This window comes from Neomonachus schauinslandi, chromosome 9 (assembly GCF_002201575.2).
Source record: "Neomonachus schauinslandi chromosome 9, ASM220157v2, whole genome shotgun sequence".
NCBI lineage: Eukaryota > Metazoa > Chordata > Mammalia > Carnivora > Phocidae > Neomonachus > Neomonachus schauinslandi.
In genome coordinates this window covers 49182986-49202522 of record NC_058411.1, presented here as the reverse complement: position 1 = coordinate 49202522, position 19537 = coordinate 49182986, and the positions used below count along the sequence as shown (strand labels likewise).

The window sequence follows — 19537 nt, the reverse complement described above, 5'->3', positions numbered from 1 at the left end:
ATATATTTGCATGCATGTGTTTATGTGTTTTCTTAACTAGTATAACCCTTACCACATAGACTATATTTTCAGTATTACCAGTGGTTTAACTGCGTATTAACATGTACTGTCTTGCATTATTTATAGCAATGCACTCTACTGTACTTTTAAGCTGACAAAAAATAATCATTGAAAATGGAAGTCAGCTAAACCACAGGTCAGTAACCAATGAATTTGTCTCAATTAAAATTCTTAAAATCCCTGAGAATCTTTAGGTCATAGAAGTTGGAAAGTTTTTCTGACAAAGCTAAATGTGGTAGCTGATATTCTTCTTTCTTAGAATACATTTGCTAAGGTTATTAATTGGGAAATTTAATCATAATTATTTATCATTAACATTAATTCTCTGTATAGTAGGCAAGAATTACATGAGCTTACACATTACTTCATGTTGAATATATAAACACTTTATCTTTAATATTGTAAAATATTTTAAATATTACATAAATCGTGGTGTACACTCTTAAATGTTAATTTGCCTTATAGATGTTAGAGACATGTATAGAGAAAAATACCCTGCAAGAAAGAGCTTAAATATAGAAATATAAATTCCTATAAGCTATATGAAAATGCTGTCCTTTAAACTTTCACATTTAACAAACAGGATTAAAATTTCCAAAATTCATTCATTATTTCCAATATATTATGTTGTGGATTAAGTGGCTACATAGGCAGGTTAGCCAACATCCTGGTGAATAAAAAACATTCTTTCCTCAAATTTCTTTTTTTTTTTTTAAGATTTTATTTATTTATTTGACAGAGACGTAGCGAGAGAGGGAACACAAGCATGGGGGAGAAGCAGGCTTCCGGCTGAGCAGGGAGCCCGATGTGGGGCTCTATCCCAGAACTCTGGGATCGTGACCTGAGCCGAAGGCAGACACTTAACAATTGAGCCACTCAGGTGCCCCTCTTTCCTCAAATTTCTAATCATGACTTTGCACCTACTCTTGCTTTAGTTTCTAAGTTCATACTTTCAGTCTTTTAAAGCATAATCTCTTGTATGCCACTCCTGTACTACAATTTGAATAGACAGAGATTCTCTTTGTTAGAGAAGTTTCACTGCACTTGAAACTGTTTAAAAATTATCTCTGATGTGAAACCATTGTTGAAATAGTAGCATGATTAAGACTTCCATAAAGAGAAAGCAAGCTAACAGATTTTTTCCCATTGGATCTCCATTGAGTTTATTAACCTTAATAAAGGCAAAAAAAAAAAATACACTTACTCTCTTTTTTCAGTCATGGTTATTTTCGTTACAAATGACAACACAGCTCTATCTATCCTTAGCACAAAAAGGACTTAATGACTCAAAGGATGACACTGTCTTCAGACATGGTTGGCCTCAGGAATTCAGTTGTTGAGAACTCTTCATTTCTCCCTTTCTCTGCTCTGTTTGAATTCATTCTCAGAAAGATGCTGTTCAAGTAAAGCAACAAGTTGCCCAGGCAACTGCCAATTTATATGTTCCTTGGAGATTGGCATGCCAGAGAGAAAAATAAAAAGCATGTGTTTTTCCAGATATCGTCAGTGAAAATCCCAACAAAGATTCTTATTAGCCCAGCTTGGGCCATAGGCTGCTTTTTGGACTAATTACTCATTCATGGAATGTAGAACTGATAAGTCAGATGCGTACATACACCTACTGCTGGGGCTTGGAAGTTATGTTCAACCCCAAAACCACTCATTGATTAAGAAAATGGTAAAATAGATCTTTAAAGACAGGCATCCCAAGCAACAGAAATGAATGCTTCTTGCTCTTCCTAAGCCTGAATCTACACATTAACTATTTTAAGGAAATTCAGATAATGCACTTTTTATAATTTTGTGTTAAAATACATATCTAATAAAATATCTAAATAAAACCTTGGAAGTTTCTTCAACATTTAGTCATTACCAGTAAAACAAAACATATTCTCAAAATATTAACCTTTTTTAATGAATGAAATCTATGCATAGTATTCTGCATGCTGAGCAGCACGGAAACCCAAGTAGATAGCAATAATTATATTTATGAATTGGGGATTAATTCTAAATTGGTGTTAAAATAATCAACTCAAGATTATTTGAAGGAACAAAAATGAGTCTGTGGCTATTCTGATCTGTTTGTTTCTTCTCTTTTAGTCTCCTGTTATTTACCACTAGTTCCTACATCCCTACTAATTGTGCTGTATGATGACAGATACACAATGAAATAACTGAGAATATGAACTTTGAGATCAGGATGAGAGGGGGTTTGTGAGTGCAATATTGCCTTTTCCGACTAGCTGTATCTCCTTGGGCAAATGTCTCAACTTCTTATAGTAGTACATAAGAGCAAATAGATTTAGAACGCATGGCCAATCCTTGTAGCCATCATCTTGCCAATGGTATAATTTACTTTGCTCTAATACCTCACCTAGAAATCAATCCAACCCTCTGACTTTTCTGAATCTGAACTTAGGAACAATTATAAACAAAATCACATAGTAGGCATGTGCTGATCTATATGGGTAGACTTCATCTCTACAAAGCCCTTCAACACTTCCTAGAAATTATCTACATTTTCCAGGGCTACTTTCTAATCTAATCTTCAATTACTTCAAAACCCATTTCTCTTCTCAGACCTCCCATATGACCACTTTCCCTCTTGTTATATATCACCTACTTCTAGCCTCTTAAAACCTGGGCTTTTCTGCACTCTCATCCTCTGCTTCCTCCTGTCCAGGCTCCACTCCTCTGACTGGCTTCAGATTCCATCTCCTCCTGATTCTCAGGACTATCCCACTATTGATTTCCCTCTTCTCCTATATTTTACATTCTTTCTCCCTACTAATACTTTCTGTATTATTTTCTTATTGCTACTGTAACACATGACCACAAACTTCTTGGTTTAGAAAAAGACAAATTTATTATCTCATAGTTCTGGAGCTCAGAGGTCTGAGATTGGTCTTAGAGGACTAAAATCAAGGTGTCAGCAGAATTCTGTTCCTCATAAAAGATTTATGGCAGAATCTGTTTCCTTGCCTCTTCTGAATTCTAGAGGCTGCTTGGACTTCTTTGCTTGTGGCCTGCAGTTTGAAAGCATCTGATTTCAATCTCGGCTTTCATCCTTACTTCTTCCTCCCTGGTTCTGACACTCCTGTCTTCCTCTTATAAGAATCCTTATGATTATATTGAGTGCATCCAGATAATCCAGGAGTATCCTTCCATCTCAAGATACTAAACTTAATCACATCTGCAAAGTCACTTTTGCTATGTAAGGATAATATGTTCACAGTTTTCAGGCTTAGGATATAAGCATCTTTGGGGAACCATCATTCTCTCTGTCATCCTTCCCTATCACCACTGTCCAGTGCTCATTCCTAGTCTTTCTTCTTAGCCCTGCTTTATGATTGCCTCATTTCTGACCTCTTCAGAGCCAATCTCCTGGAATTGTCTACTCACAGTTTCTTTCCTCATTACCCTACACATATACACACACATTCTTGGAAACCAATTCCATCAAGCCACTGTGAATTTTTTTATCACAAAATCCCTTTCAGTTCCTACCTTACTTGACCTTTCAGCAACATTTATACCATTGACAACACATTCTTTCTTGAAAAACATTTCCATAGGCTTCTATAAAAACACCTATTCCACCTATGTCTGTCTTTCCTTTCTTTTTCTTCTTTCTTTCTTTCTTCTTTTTTCTTTCTTTTTCAGAATTTTTTTCTGCATATAATTTTCATGTTAGTTTTTCTCTAGGTTCTATTAATAGCCTTATCCTCTACTCACTGTACATAGTCTCTGTAACTTGTCTCAAAAATACCACCATTCAAATTCTTTTAGGAATACCAATGGCTTCCTAGTTTCTCTTTTTAGTATATGTCTCTTTTTTATTTCATAGCATATATACAACTGATCACTGTAATTTTCAATTAAATGGGGATAGCATTTTACACCCTAATCCTTTTCCGTTTCTTATATTCTTTATACTTAAACATAAGTCTTGAGATTCATTCTTGGGTTTGCCTCTGTATTTCTCCCATCAATCTATCATAATTCTTGTCTTCTTCCTTCTAAATCCTTCATCTTAAAATTTTGTAATTCACTCCACTTTTATGGCCTTTACCATAGCTGATGCCAAGATCATCTATCATCTGAATTATTTTTATAGCTCTCAGGCAAGTCTCCTTGCTTCAAATATGGCTTCCCTTCCAAGCTATACTCTATGATGGAAGCAGGGGATATTTATAAACCTAAAATGACCTTTTAGTATTCTCATACCTAAAAGCTTTTATAGTTTCCTATTATTCTTAGATAGGACCAGCTTCATGGGTTTGTGACATAAGCATACACAGGTCCTGCTTTTAGAAGGGCTTCATATTTGACTTAATGTTCTGTTCTATCATCTTGAAATTCTTTTTTTTTTTTTAAGATTTATTTCTTTATTTTGGAGGGTGGATGGAGGAGGGACAGAGAGAGGGAGGGAATTTCTGGCAGACTCCCTGCTGAGTGTGGAGCCCAGGGGGGACTTGATCCCCAACCCTGAGATCATGACCTGGGCTGAAGCCAAGAGTCAGTCATTTAACTGACTGAGCCACCCAGGTGCCCCTGAAATTCTTAATCTTTGAACTAAAAGCCCCATATTCTTATTTTGCAAATTATGGAGCTAGTCTTACTCTTAGATAAAGTTTTCATATCTTAATATGGTTTATAAGACTTTCATAACTAGGCCCTTTTCCTCTGCCCCTTCAGCCACTCATATTATTCTTTGTGTCTGAAATCACACCACACACACACACACACACCCCTCAGGCATTTGCTCTCTATCTCCAAACTTCTATATTAAACTACTTTTTGATCTATAGATCTACTTCAAAATTACTTTCTCTGACAAGCCTACCACATACCAGCCCATAGCTAGCCCCAATAACAGAGTATCTCTACTTCTCTCATATGGCACTCTCTCTCTGTGGTAGCTGTTACTTGCTTCTTTTTATATCTTCTAGATGATGCTAAGGTCCATGCCACTGTTTACCAGTTTATCCTTAGTATGTTATATAGTTCCTAGATATTTATATGTACTTAATACTGAATTGTGAATGGTAACAAACAGTAATTTTCTTTTCTTTCTTTTTTAATAGAAATACACAGGTAAATGCTAAAACTGTCTACTTAATATGGACCTGTACCAGCAAATAAAATATAGTTATTATATTTCTGTTGATCAGATTTGCACATTTACCAAAATTCAGAGAGACACCACCATCTTGGGTTTTACTTCTACAAGTATCACTAGAAAAGGGAATATTTGTCAAACCAGAGCACAAGTCTTTAAAATTATAGCATTTATCATTGACTACTCTCTTTTTTGACTTTTACAGGAATGGTCTTTTATATTTTTAAAAGTATAATTACTATTCTGAAAAAGCAAGTCTATTGCTAGTTAAACCCTTTGCTGAAGGCCAAAAGAAGTGAAAAATTTAAGGTCAATTTTCCTGTTACTATGGTTTTTAAAATAACCCTATTTGTTCCGTATAAATAAAAGACAATGGCAGAGATGGTATTTTATAAATATAGAGAAGAGAGAGATGTCCTAAGGTTTTTGTTTTATTTTGTTTTGTTTTGTTTGTAAATGAAAGAGCACCATGGTACACAATGCTAGAAAGGCATTGCAAAGTAAGTGTCTGCAAATGTCTAAAGTGGATCAGGTTGAAGAATACCTCTCCACCACATAATTTTGTCCTAATGCCTATCCTCATCGAGTTCCTCAGAGGTGTTAAGCAGTAGGATAAATCTGAATTGGCTATAGCTTTACCAAATTATATAGACTTTATTAGCATCATTCACTCAATGATGATCATCATCCTCATGAGGCAGTATTTACTAAGAAGCCACAATGCTCAAAATGCTAAGGGAATTGCAATACATAAGAATCAATATAGTATCTTAACTTGATTAATTTACAGTTTTTAAATTTTATTTTAAATTGTATTAAAGAAGAGTTCAGGACCCTCTTCCTTGTTACACAAATGAAAATGTGATTTTACTTTCTTAAGACTCATTATTTATGTTTCTGCAAAGTGATTTTGCTATATGTCCATGTAACTCCATTAACCTTGGAGCATTTCTCATATATTTAAAGAAGTGAGCAGGAATATTAAGTTAGGTGAAAACTTACAGACACTATAAGCTTTATTGAAACTAATGCAAAATAGTAAAACAGAAAACTAATTGCAAAATGGTGCATAGAAGTCCAAGAAAATCATGTGATCATATGACTAGCACCCAGGAAGAAAAGTTCTACATGCTGGGCACACATATGGTACCACCACAAGAGACAGATGCTGTCCCTAGCACTGTTCTATAACCGTATCTGTGTACAGCTTGGGGGGGCAGAGGTGGGGAGCAGTTGAGGGATTACCAGTCAGATCCAGGCAGTTAGAGAAGTGGTGACAAGTGATAACGGAAACTCGTTTTTCCCTTCCAAGAACTATCTGCTAAAGGAGAGTTGTCAGTCAGCCTTTGGGAATATTTGCTCATGTGCAGATGTTACTGTTCTCTTGGTGCATAATCAGATCTGTCATTAACACCTCCACAGTCTCCTATATTTGGGCAGAGAAGAGGGTGTTTCCCTCTTATGGGGGAATCTCAGTGTTTTACTATGCCATAGGCAAAAATAAAATGGTAACTCTTTCTGAGATCTCATTTATGCTTTAGATGTTCTAGTGTGAAAATTTAGGTTCCTCTTCAACATCATGACAATGTTTTCAATTTGTCTGAATGTATCCCTGCCTTAGAAAATGGTAGGCTAATTAGCTAGACAATAGATCTTTCCTCACCCTGTGCTCACTTTTGCCACCTATTTTTATTATTTATTTAGATTTATTGATTTATTGTTAGAGAGAGAGAGAGCGGGGGCAGAGGTGGGGGGCGTACAGTCCACAAGCAGACTCCCCGCTGAGCTGAGAGCCTGGCGCAGGGCTCAATCCCAGGATCCTGGATCAAGACCTGAGCCAAAATCAAGAGTCGGCCGCTTAACCAACTTGAGCCACCCAGGCACCCCTTACCACTTATTTCTAATGCTGTCCTACTCTTGACTATGGAAGCTCACTGTTTGCTGAAATGTTTTTCCTTAAAGTTTAAAACAGAAAAAAAAGAAGAAAAAATCACCTCAAAGGCCTATTGTTTCTTCAAGCATGTTCTAGTTATGCAAGTTAGAGATGGTGTGGCTAATTAACTTACGGTTGATGTCTGATTTCCTGTTCTCAAGAGCCAAGATAATGTGTTATACTTATTAGTAATGAATAACTTAGAAATTGTTAAACATAGATTTAGGATATACATGTAGAATTTGAAAGCTGCATAGACGGGGAGTATCCTGGTAAATATGGAGCTGTTTTTATTCCCTTGATGACAAAATGATATGATCACAAATGCCTAGTGCTTCCATTGGACACACTATTGGATAGTACTCTTAATACTCCTGTTTGAGTCAGGCGTGTTCAGGTGACTGGTTGTTTATGGAATGTGGGAGAAGTAACGTGTCGTCTTTGGAGTGAAAGCCTAGAGAGCCAGGGCGTGCTGTATTGCATTTCCTTCCCTATTAATTGCCATATCTCAATCCTGAAAGGAAGAGATAGGGCCTCTGCCAGCCTTAAGGGCCTGCAATTAACAGAACCTCCTGCCAGCCTACATCAAAAGTATAACATGGATGAAAAACAAACATTAGATGTTCTTAGCCATGAGATTTGGGGATTATTTATTACTGCAATATAACATAGCCATCCCGACTTAGATGAAATGAGATCAAAACTGAGTCTAGAAGAAGGAATAGGAGTTAATTTGAAGAATGGAAGGGGAAGAGTGTTCTAAACAAAGAGGGGTATCATAGGCAAAGGGACAAACAGATTTCAAAGTTCATTGTTCGAGGGAGAAAACACAAAGTTAGGGACTTGGGTTTGATAAAATCAGCAAGAAATCTCAAATAGGGCTTTTAACCACATATTGAAGACAATGAACAGAATTGGTGAAGTTGGAATATGGTATGAAGGACACATCAAGAATATATTGGAAAAAATCAAATTTTAGTTTTCCTAGAAAGCACATGCTTCCTGGAAATCTTCTCCATGTTACCGTCCTTACTCCTTTCTGTAGTCCCTGACAATTACAATCTATGAGGACTCCTCAAATCCAGCTTTTGACCTCTCAGAAAATCTGTAGATTTTTTTGATGTCTTTTATAGCCTGCATGTATTTAAAAAGGTGGACAGGAAAATTAAGCCAGATAAAATTTACAGATGCTAAGAGTTTTAGTGAAGCTTAGGATCTTGCCCTAATACAAAACAATGCAAATAAGGTTGAAACTTTTAATGGACTAGAAGTTATATTATAACATATTTCTTTAATATTAATCATCATTTTGCAATATGTAATTATATCAAATCAACATGTTGTATACTTTAAACTTACACAACGGTGTGTGTCAATTATATCTCGATGCTGGGAAAAAATAAAAATTTAAAAAATAAATGTTTTTGAAATATTATATTTAAATAGTAAACATTACATAAGGATGTTTTTTATTTTCAAGCCGAACTTTTATTTAAAATGTAAACGAAGGGAGCCTGGGTGACTCAGTCAGCTAAGCATTTGCCTTTGGCTCAGGTCATGATCCCAGGGTCCTGGGATCGAATCTCTGCATTGGTTTCCCTGCTCAGCGTGGAGCCTGCTTCTCCCTCTCCCTTTGCCCCTCCTCCTACTTGTGCTCTCTCTCTCTCTGTTAAATAAATAAATAATAATAAAATTTTTTTTAATGTAAAAGAAATGGCTCTTGAAAATACTGATGAATAAAGCAAAAATATACAGTGATCTCTTCCTGCTAGTCAGTCAGCCTATCCATGGACAGGGTAATAGGACCTATGTGCTCATAGAATTTTACAGTAGCTTCATATTAGATTATGTAGAGATTCTCAGCATATGATCTCAGTTCTGGGTTTACACCTTTACTGAGCATGAGCAAGGACTCCTGCTCCGTGGCCATAGCCAATCCCTTGGGCCCAAAGTTCTTTGCATAGCATCCTTTAGAGAAGGAGAAGGAGAAGGTTTCATCTTCTTTCTTAGAGTTGTTGATTCAGGATCCTTCCCACACTTGGCATCTAGGAAACAGTTTTTGTGCTAGAGTTTTCCAGCTCCAGTTATCTTCTCAACATCATATACAGAATCCCCACATGTGGAACATTTCTCAGTATCTCTGTATTCCTGAGCTAATTTAGAAGTGTTTGGGATTTTTGTAGCCATGTGAGGTTGAACATGCTTGGGTTTGATACCCAGCCTCTCCTCACTGTCCATATAGCCTTTCGGCCCATCCTCCTTTTCATAGCAAGATTTGCAAGTAGATCTCTTCATCATGCATCACTGCCTTTGTGCTATCTAAATTAGTCCTGCAATCCATGCACAGAACACAACAGCCGTGGAAGCTTCTCCCAGAACCCTGAACCTCTTCTGCAAGGTTCACAGTGCTCCCACAGGCCCCACACTTGTTTCCAGCTCCCCAGATGAGCATTTGAGTTAGAGGTAGGACCACACACCACTGGTGGGAGCTAGGGAGGCAGGGCAGAGGGAGCACTGGGGAGAGTCAGGGAGCCCAGGAAAGCCTTCACAAGTTTGGAAGTATGGATAGCTATTTCATGGAGCCTTTGTATTTTTATTTTTTCCTAATAATCCTATATTATCTCAATACTTATTGTGTATTTAATTGCTGAATACTGGTCCTCTAAAAAGCACCAGTTATTTTTAAATTCATTAATGTTATTTGAAATTATTCTTGTTCTTTAAGAACCATTATTTATTTCTTAATACTATGCATGTTCAATTATTTTTCTTTAGATTCTTAAAAAATAATAACTTTATTGGAAAAAAACAATTCAAACAAAATGTACAAACTAATTTGATTACAAATCTTCAAAATAACAGTCAAATTTCATTGACTATTTGGTTGTTCTATAGTTAGTATGGAAATAAATGGGCTATAAATAATCAGGCTTGTGAAATATATATCTAAGCTTGTCAAGCTTAGCTAGTTAGAAACTGCTTTTGTGTGTGTGTGTATTTCCATTAGTCAGGAAAGATATGCAGAATTGCTTCCATGTCACTTTTAAGTAGCTGAACATTTCTACATATGCATATTGCTTGAGGATATTGGAAATAGAAATTCCCCCAAAGTTAAGTACCAGATTGTCAAGAAGCATAAACACAAGGGGTAAAATTTTACCTTCAGCTATGTTAATGCAAATCTAGTCACAGTCATGAATATATTATTTTTATTCTTCTGGATCTGAGATTGCTATATCAGAAATGGAATTTTAGCCCATTTATCCTGTGGATATAACACATTAACCTATGTACCAGAGGGCACATCTTTTTTCATTGTTGTTCCTTTTTTCCTGGTAATACAAAATAGAGCTAGTAGCTCATTTTCTTATAGAATCTGAGAACTCTCATCAGCCCTAATATGGCTATACCACAAACAGATTATCATTCCAGTATAAACCAGAGCAGTGCTTGAAGCTATTGACCCAGGCCAGCTCCGACTCCAGGACTACAAGATGGCATAAGCTGACTGAATTGATCAGTGAGCTCAGTGAACCACGGGCTAATTCCATGAAGCAACCCTACATCTCATGAAATTGATGAGTTGTTTTACAGTCTTGATCAAATTGAAGAGTCCTGTTAGTATTGTATAGACAAAGTTCAAATGAATCAGACTGCTCATGACACTTTTTAGATGGCCTTATTTCCCATAGATACGTATTTGAAGGTATAGTATAGTGTGTGTGTGTGTGTGTGTGTGTGTGTGTGTGTGTGTAGAGGGGAACTGGAGTTTGTAGTCCTTAGAGATCATGTAATATATTGCATTGTTATGTTTGCTTACTCTATCCACTCAAAATGCAGAAGCCATAGATAACAACGAAACATGATCTCAGACAAGAAAACGCGGTATCTTTGAGCTTTTATTTAAAATGGAAATACACCAAGATAATTTGAAACTATGTCTTCATTAATATTTTAGCTTATATTCATATTGCTGATGTACATATCAAAAGTATTATTTTTTCCTGTCATTTATTTTACTTGTTTTCATGAACTCCACAGCATAATTGCAGATGAGCCTACTGGGATGGTGAGATATCCACGTATATACACACTGGACAATCTATAAATTACAATGTATTTAACTTGTAGCTGATCTTGAAGAGAGGTCATGAGTCATAATAATCCAAGTGCTGGGTCCCAATACACAAAGATAGCTAGCATTTACCGAGTAGGTGCACAGGCCAGGAACAATCCAAGGATTTTACATGAGAATTATGTCATTTACCCTCTCAACAGCCTTGTGAGATATGCATGGTTACTACCTATTATTTGCACATGAGGAAAGTAAGGCTTGGAGAGTTTAAGTCACTACTTTTAACAGTATAACCTGTGGTCATTTTTCTCCCTAGTTTTATTGAGAAATAATTGACATATCTCACTATATAAGTTTAAAGTGTACGGCATGATGGTTTCATCTCCATGAATTGTGAAATGACTACCGCAATAGGTTTAGCTAACATCCATCAGCTCACATAGATAAAAGAAAAGAAAACAAAAATGGCCCTTTGTGATGTCCCTTAAGCTTGTCTTCTTAAACAATATGCTGTAACAACGTGGGATTTTCCTCAGTGTGAGAGTTCCTTGAATGGCAAGATGATATTCGTGTAATGACCGGTATAAAATTCAAACCAAACTTTCATTCTGCCTTTAACACTAACCACACATAAAATTGAACACTGGACGTCTCAATGTTGTTACCATTGCCTCTTTGGTTGCAACACTCATAGGATGAATACAATGCCATGACCAAAACGTAAAAGAGGAAAAGCCGTGGGGGCACATAGAAAGCCGACTAACAATATTACCGAGGCTTAGCACATGGCTACACTTGAAACATCAAATAATGGAGTGTTTAAAGAATCAGAGCTAATAGGTCAATTCATTTCTTTACATAGGTGCTCTTATTCTTTTCAGATATAAATTAGCCCAATCATATTAAATATCACGCACTGTGTGTAGAGTTGGGTAATGATCTCCATCAAATAATGAGTGCGGAGGATACACTTCACTCCAAGTGCCTTCTGTTCCAGCTGTTTCTACTTATCTTAATTTTCTTAACTGGGTTACAATTAGGCTGTGAATGAGATGTTAATATGGGAATTGGAGCTTTTCAACAAAAGGGTTTACTTTCTTTATTGTTTTGTGGTTCTTAACTTTCAGAGGCCTATATCTTGCTACATGTTAATTAAAAAAATACTACAAAGTGTTTAAGACAAACTTATGGCATATAAAGAATAACCTTGTTTACATCTCTGCAGCTCTAACAAGTTGCCTGCAAGAGAACCACTGTTTGGGAAAAATTCTTCAATTTCTTTAGGGGATGAGATAATGTTTCTTTAAAAACCATTATAATCTCTCATCTATTTCTGCCATTGTCTCTAGGCCTGACTTCACTTACTAATATGAAAGCTCTCAGCTGGACAAGATTGGGGTTGGGATGGTACCAGTGAGGTCCAAGGCCTTGCTTTTCAAGGTGTTACCCTCGCATTACTGGCATTGGCATTGCCTGGGAAATTGTTGGAAATCCAGACTCTCAGACCCAGTTTAGCTTCAATCCTGTTGAAACAGAATCTGCATTTTTACAAGATCCCCAGGTAATTCATGTGCACATTAAAGTTGAGAAACCCCATTAGAGTCTGATAGCAGCAAATGAAAGGCAATTCCAATTTTTTTAAAAAAAGAATTGTCTCATCATGCATTCTGATCATATATTAAGAACATATAAAATCCTAGCTAGGTAGAGTAGCTTATGACAATTAGATTTAAATTTTTAATAACATCACTACCGTAGATTTAAAAAAAAATAGGTTTTAAAAGATTTTAAAAGCATTATGTAAGAAAAGTACAGAGCCAAATTTGAGTTGGCAAGTGTTATTACGTTGGTTCTTTAGGCTGTTGTTCTCTAAGGAAGCTAAACAATCCAATTTTCTTATCCTCTATGGGTCAGCGGTGCTGCATGTTTGAAGACTAATGTAAGGCTCTAGAGTCTGTGGAAAGAATTTCATTCCATCCATAATTTTCCCCACTGTTTTCTTACTCATTTTAATCATTGTAAGCCTTTTTTTTATCATTTAATTTCACTTTACCCAATTAAGTGTACTTTACCATTAAAAAAATTAATCGGTAATATATTTTCAAAACTTCTGTTCCAAAGGAGCAGATTTTTTGAGGAATGTTGTGCAACTATTTATGTGAGTTGCCAACCCTTGATGTCAAGGTGACTTAGTTGAGAGTTTTGCAGCTATCCTATGAGAAGCTGAGCACACCTGTGAAGCTTTTCATCTGGTCAGTGGTTACTGTTACCTTTCTTCAACTGTTTCTTGGCTGTCCTGAGATTTTAAAATGTCATCCACAAATTTTATCTGTACGTTAATTATTGGATTACCCAGTTCCTGGCTGAAGAGGGGTTTTATAATTTCTGTAACTGGTTTGATGGCTAGGACTGGTACTGTTTGGAACAATTTACCCAGGCTTAATGGCTATTTCTGCTGCAATTTACCATGTACTTCATTTTATCCACATTATTATCAGCATTCAGAATGTAGTATGTCCCTGTCCTATCTTTTCCTTCACTATCATCATCAAGTATTAACATTCCAGGTAGCTCAAGCACGCAGGGGCTGGGCTTCTGCTGCTTCCATAACAACTGTAAAACCTGAGCATGTCTCCTGATCTGTAGCTGTATTCTGAGATAGTGATGGGATTGCCATCTTTCGCATTCTGTTCGCCTACTACATGTTGATTAAGGCAGCAAACACTGGTTCCATATATTACTGGCCAAGTATGTCATTCCTCATTTCTACATGATCTCTTCACTGGAAGTTTATATACTCCTGATCAACACAATCCCTTTCTTTATACTCCCGTAGGTGCTCATTGGCCATTTCTCCCAGCGGATCTCTGTGGCCTTCTGTACTGTTACTGCCCAAGCACCATTTTTTTTTGGATAAGGATCTACACTGTGTGTTTACATCTCATCCTATCATCAGAGAGTATGGGCAACCTTTGCTCCTTGTTACATCTGTGCCTTTGTGGATTACCTGTGTAGAAAGTTGAATTTCTAGAAATCTGAAGCTCTTTTCTATAGTGTCCCCTCCCTGATACTTTGTCCTTTTCACTGAGGGAACTCATTTTCACGCTGATGCTAGATGGGGTGTTTCTACTCGCTGCTGGATCTTTTGTGTGCTAATGAACACATTCATATTCTCGGTACGAGCATCAGCCAACAATTTGATCTTCATACTATTTTGTTAACTTCCAACAATAAACCCTAATAACACAGGCACACAAATGTCTTCATTGTCTCTCTGATGCTTCTTAGAAGGTGGAGGAGGATCAGTAAAGTATCCTCCAGACTGAGGAGACACTTTGAAACCATCTATAATACGAGCCACAACATACTGTTTACACAGAGTTTTATTCAGGAAAACTTACTGACAGAGGGGAAGCGGGGCAGACAGTCCAGGCCTTACACAGCCATTCTCCACCCCCATTCTCTGAAGCTATTCGTCACCAGGTCTGGACCTTAATCCCCAGCTTCTATAGGGAGAGGGACATGGTGGTGAGGTCACAGGGTAGTTATCTACAGTGGGGCCATCTGTATGCCAGTGATTTCTACTGGCTAGCTACAGTGGAGACTGCTCTGCTTTCCCTTTAGGGAAAATCAGAACAAGATTTTTCGGCATTCTGGTCAGGGCTTACATTAACCTCCAGGGGGCCTAGAACATGTAGCCCCGAAGGAGGGAGGTCATTGCTTGGCTATCAACAAGATGGAAGGCCAAAGATGGAGTCAGTGTTGTCATCACTCCTAGAGATGATTTGCTTCCTTGAAAGAATTTTGGAGAATGTGGCAAAAATTTAAGATTAAATTTAAATATAAGTGGTGAGTATATGGATGTTTGTGTTCTGTTTATTTTTTTTGAAAGTTTCCATTGTTTCACAATAATAATTGTTTTAAAATTTCATTTTGTTATGTTGAGATACTTCTACATATTTAAAATGGAGAAAACTGCAAATATTCTATGAACAACTTTATCAAGCTTTTATTGGTTGCTATACTATTGCTGACTCAGGCAGAGCAACCATGCCAGGAAATCTTAAGCTTTAAGCCAAGCAAAGCTGTCCTGTGTTTCCTTCTGTCTGAGTACTCTTTTCCCCAAAAAACAAAAATTTTGGTCCCTTCTGATGAGAGAGTTTATTAACTTTAACCTCAAAAGGGCCTTTCCTGTTCTATAACTAATAATTTTTTATCTCAATCCTTCCTATTTCTCTATTTTTATTTTTCTCTCCAATTATTAACATAATTTTTATTTATGTATGTATTTTTTATTGAATGTCTCCCACCGCTAAAATATAAGCTCCATGACACTGTATACCCAGGACCCATAACAGCGCCTGCCACATAGTAAGCACCAGATAAATATTTGTTGAATGGGTAAATGAACAAACAAATAAGAAACTTAATACCAGATTATATATCCTTACCCCCTTAGGATGTCTTAGTGTGTGAGAGTTGGGATTCATATTTATTCAAAATCCCGTTGAACTCTTGGAAGTTCTCTTTTATTGATATCTTTGCTTCTAATACTTTGCAGCCTCTTGACATCAGGCAGATATACCCATGGATGGCTCAAATACATAAGAGCATCGATTAAGATTTACTACCAACAGGAATAAAAAATGTGAATTACCACAGTGATCCAAGATAATTTAACCCTGCATATAGCAGACACTGTGTCAATGGAGAAGATCTTATTTTCAGGATTCTTTATTTCTCATAGCCACTCCACTGTGACTTAGCTGAAAGAAATTGAGATTCTTTCCCGAAGATCTACGACACCCAGAGGAAGGGTAAATAAATTTTATGTTCTTTACCCTTCTCAGTGGTGAGAACTAGTAACAGAAAGAAAAGAAAGGATAAGCACTCAAAACATCGAGGAGTAGTAAACTGGACTTCGAAAGCCCAGAGAAAGTGGACTAGCATTGTAATAAATACTTATTTGAAATGCCGGATTTCTGACTTCTTCTCACACTCTCAATATATCTTTTAGACAGGGATTTAAGGCAGATGTCTATACTGAGTGTTGAGCAAGCTACTTCTGCTCTATAATGAGATGCTTTCAGTTAAGAGTGATAATTCATACCAGTTATTCCAACTTGTGTTGAAATCACAGGATGAGAAGCATGTCGGGCCATGCCACCTCCCAGAGCAAATGTTTATGGCTGCACCACAGCAGTACCATCATGTGATGATGTATATGTCTTAAAATGATAAAGAAGACATTTTAATTGAACTAACAAACAAAAGTGGAAAAGTTAAAGACAACTTTTTGTATTTAGAGTTACAAGTTTCCTAGTCTTAGAGTAAAAATATATTTTCTTTTCAGTTTTTTCTCAAGGAATACTACGGACTCTGACCCAGAAAACCTGCCACAGTAAGTGCATTTCTTTGTCTGTGAAGTTGATATCAACAACACATAAGGCTCCAGGGTTTTGTTTTTTTAAAGGAGACAAATGGCTTTATGTTGGAAACACATGGTGTTTTATTTGCAATAAGGTCATGAAAAATGAAGACCTTATTTGCAATAAGATCATGAAAAATGAAGAAGTGAGAAGCTATGGATAGGGGCTGGGAAAAGATCTTCTCTACTATGTTTAAATAGTTGCTGTAGAGATTATTCATTTACAATTAACAAATATTTTGTTTCCTTGATACCATGATTTTGCCTATGATTTTTTTCTCTTTGAAAAGAGTAAGAATCCAATGAGGCTAATGAGTTCTAAAATGTGTAAACGTTCCCCTGACACACATACACAAGAAATATGTATTTAGTAGGTACCTATATGCACACTATACCCTGGGAAACTAGGAAGCTTCACACAGGCAGAGCTGGGTGCTATTGTGAATCAAGATTTCCACCATTGTTCGAGCCCCAGTGAAAACTGTCCTTGTGTCTTTATGATAATTCATATTTCTACCATTAGTAAATCATTCCTGGAATTTATGAGATTGTTTCTCATTTTGACATGGATGTATTTGGGGAGATTGCCAAAAGACAAAGATCTTTTATTGTGCATTTATAATTTTGCATGAGTTAGATTCTTCTTCCTCTTCTCTTCTCCCTGTCGCCCTCCCTCTCCACCTCTCCCTCCTTATTTCTTTTACTCTCCTCTCCTTTTGCTTCTTTCTTTTTGCTTCTTTGTCCATGTCTGAAATCACTGTGTGATCACTCAGTGCTCCCAGAGAGAATGGAAAAAGCACAAAATCCCTCACTCTTTGCAAAGATCTGTCATTCTAGCCAAAAGAACCTTGAATGTATAGGCTGTTTAATTCTTGCCAAATGTAAATATCAGACTCTTGTTCTAAGAGGTTGTGCGTTCCACCGGAAGATTCATGGCCAGGTGTCATTGGATGGTTACCAATTCTAGCTCTCTCAACAATAAACTTGAGAAAACTGATCATTGGTTCTGCCTCTGCTTTCTCTTCAATGAAGTGAAGATACTACCAGTTGTGTGTAAGGTAAGGTCATCTTTCAGCTGCAGCTGGGGTGCTCTGTGCTAATCTCCAGGCATGCCTAGAAATCTGGTACTGACACTGGATAGGAATGGAGATGTGTTAGTTACTAATGAAGTGCAATTTACAGTTTGAAACTCCCATATAGTATACGTGCTCAGTGCTAAATTGCCCACACTGTTTTGGGATGAATTGAAGGTTTATACTTGGTTCAATCTGCACAGCCTGGCTTTAGCTACATAACCAGTAAGGTATAAAAAATACTGTTGTAGGGGTGCATGGGTGATGCAGTTAGTTGAGCTTCTGACACTGGATTTCAGCTCAGGTCATGATCTCGTGTCGTCAGATTGAGCCCTGCCGTGGAGCTCCATGCTCAGCACACAGTCTGCTTGAGATTCTCTCCCTTTCCCTCTGCTCCTCCTGCTGGTGCTCTCTCTCTCTCAAATAAATAAATCTTTAAAAAAAAAAAAGTACTGCTGTAAATTTTTGACTGGGCAACCCTGAAAGCAAGATGGCTTGCATGTCTTGTTGATTTATAATCTAATGAAATGAACATCTGCAATTGAGAATAAACATGGGACCGCACCTGGAAGCATCAAACCTTCTATGATGGTATGTTCTTCTTTCTCGTAATGTGCCATACTCTTTACTTTTACTAAAGCTTTTTGTCAGTACACCCTATGGAGACTTGTGAGTCCTACCAATTATCAGGCCTTTGTAACTGATGCACTTGAAACTTTTCAGATATAGTTGAGAGGTTGATTTAGATTTTTTCTTCTTCCCTGCATTCACTCTGACTAGAGTAAACATATTTGCAAAATGGAACATAAGGGAAATAGTAATAAAGGGTTTGTTCTTATCTTCAAAGCTGTTCAGCATGTAAACCACTTTAGAGAAATATCAGATTATAAAATATAAGGGTACATAATTTCTCAAAGAATTTTTTTGGGGAAAAAAACCCCTCCAAACACTAGGAAGTAGTGTTTGACATTTATTTTGACTTAGCAAAACAGATTTTTTTTTTTTTTTGGCCATAATATATTGTGTATTTTGATGCTTAGTGTTATATTATTGTCTTTCCTAAAAATTTGCAAATAAGACCTTTTAAAATTAAATTAAGCTGTTCCCAATTTATAGGTAGTAATTTTAGTTCATATCTTAGTGAATTTGAGAGTCTGTAAGTGCCTGTTTGGCAGTGCTTCACTAAAATTTGAGCAAATTGAGTGGAGACCTTTTTTTCTTTTTAACAGTAATTTAATGTTTATTCCAGCTATAATGCAGGTTATTCTGACTTTAAGGTAGCATCACATGGCATACTTTTGAGTCCATTCCCGAGATATTCTGTTGTATTTATCTCTGTCTGTTTTATAGATCGGTGCAATGTCTGGCACTAGGGGGTCATCTGGGTTTGGATCACATAGCAGTGAACAAATGGATAAAAGAACTTTAGAAATAGTTTAAGCAGGAGACCACTGTAATCTTAAAATATCAAGACAAATGCTGCCATTACTGTTAATATTTGGATGATAAATTCTTGTTTTAATGCAACCTTAGGTAGTTTGAAAGGGTAGTCTGTAGGAAAATGAATTGTCAAAAAGAATACCCTCCTTGATATGGGCTGTCATTAGGTCCCATAATTGTGGCTTGCCAATGAAACACATCATCCCCAACTGGACCTGCAGAACATTGTGCTGGAGGGTCACGGGCCAAATATCAAAATACCCTTTAAGGCAGTCTTAGTTTATAGTTATTTTATATTCATTCTTATTAAATAAAGCATTTTAAAATAATGCTTTATTTTATTGTTTATTTTCCATGCCTTCTAAAAGAATTATCGTTAGCTGTCCCTACCACCTTTCTATAAAAG

At 36.6% G+C, this 19537-nt stretch overlaps 2 pseudogenes; both read right to left on the bottom strand.

The window, feature by feature from the left end:
• Positions 1-9007: 9007 nt before the first annotated feature.
• LOC110590714 lies at positions 9008-9567 on the bottom strand (annotated as a pseudogene).
• A 9407-nt stretch (positions 9568-18974) lies between these two features.
• On the bottom strand, positions 18975-19374 carry LOC110590642 (annotated as a pseudogene).
• Between the last annotated feature and the right edge of the window lie 163 nt (positions 19375-19537).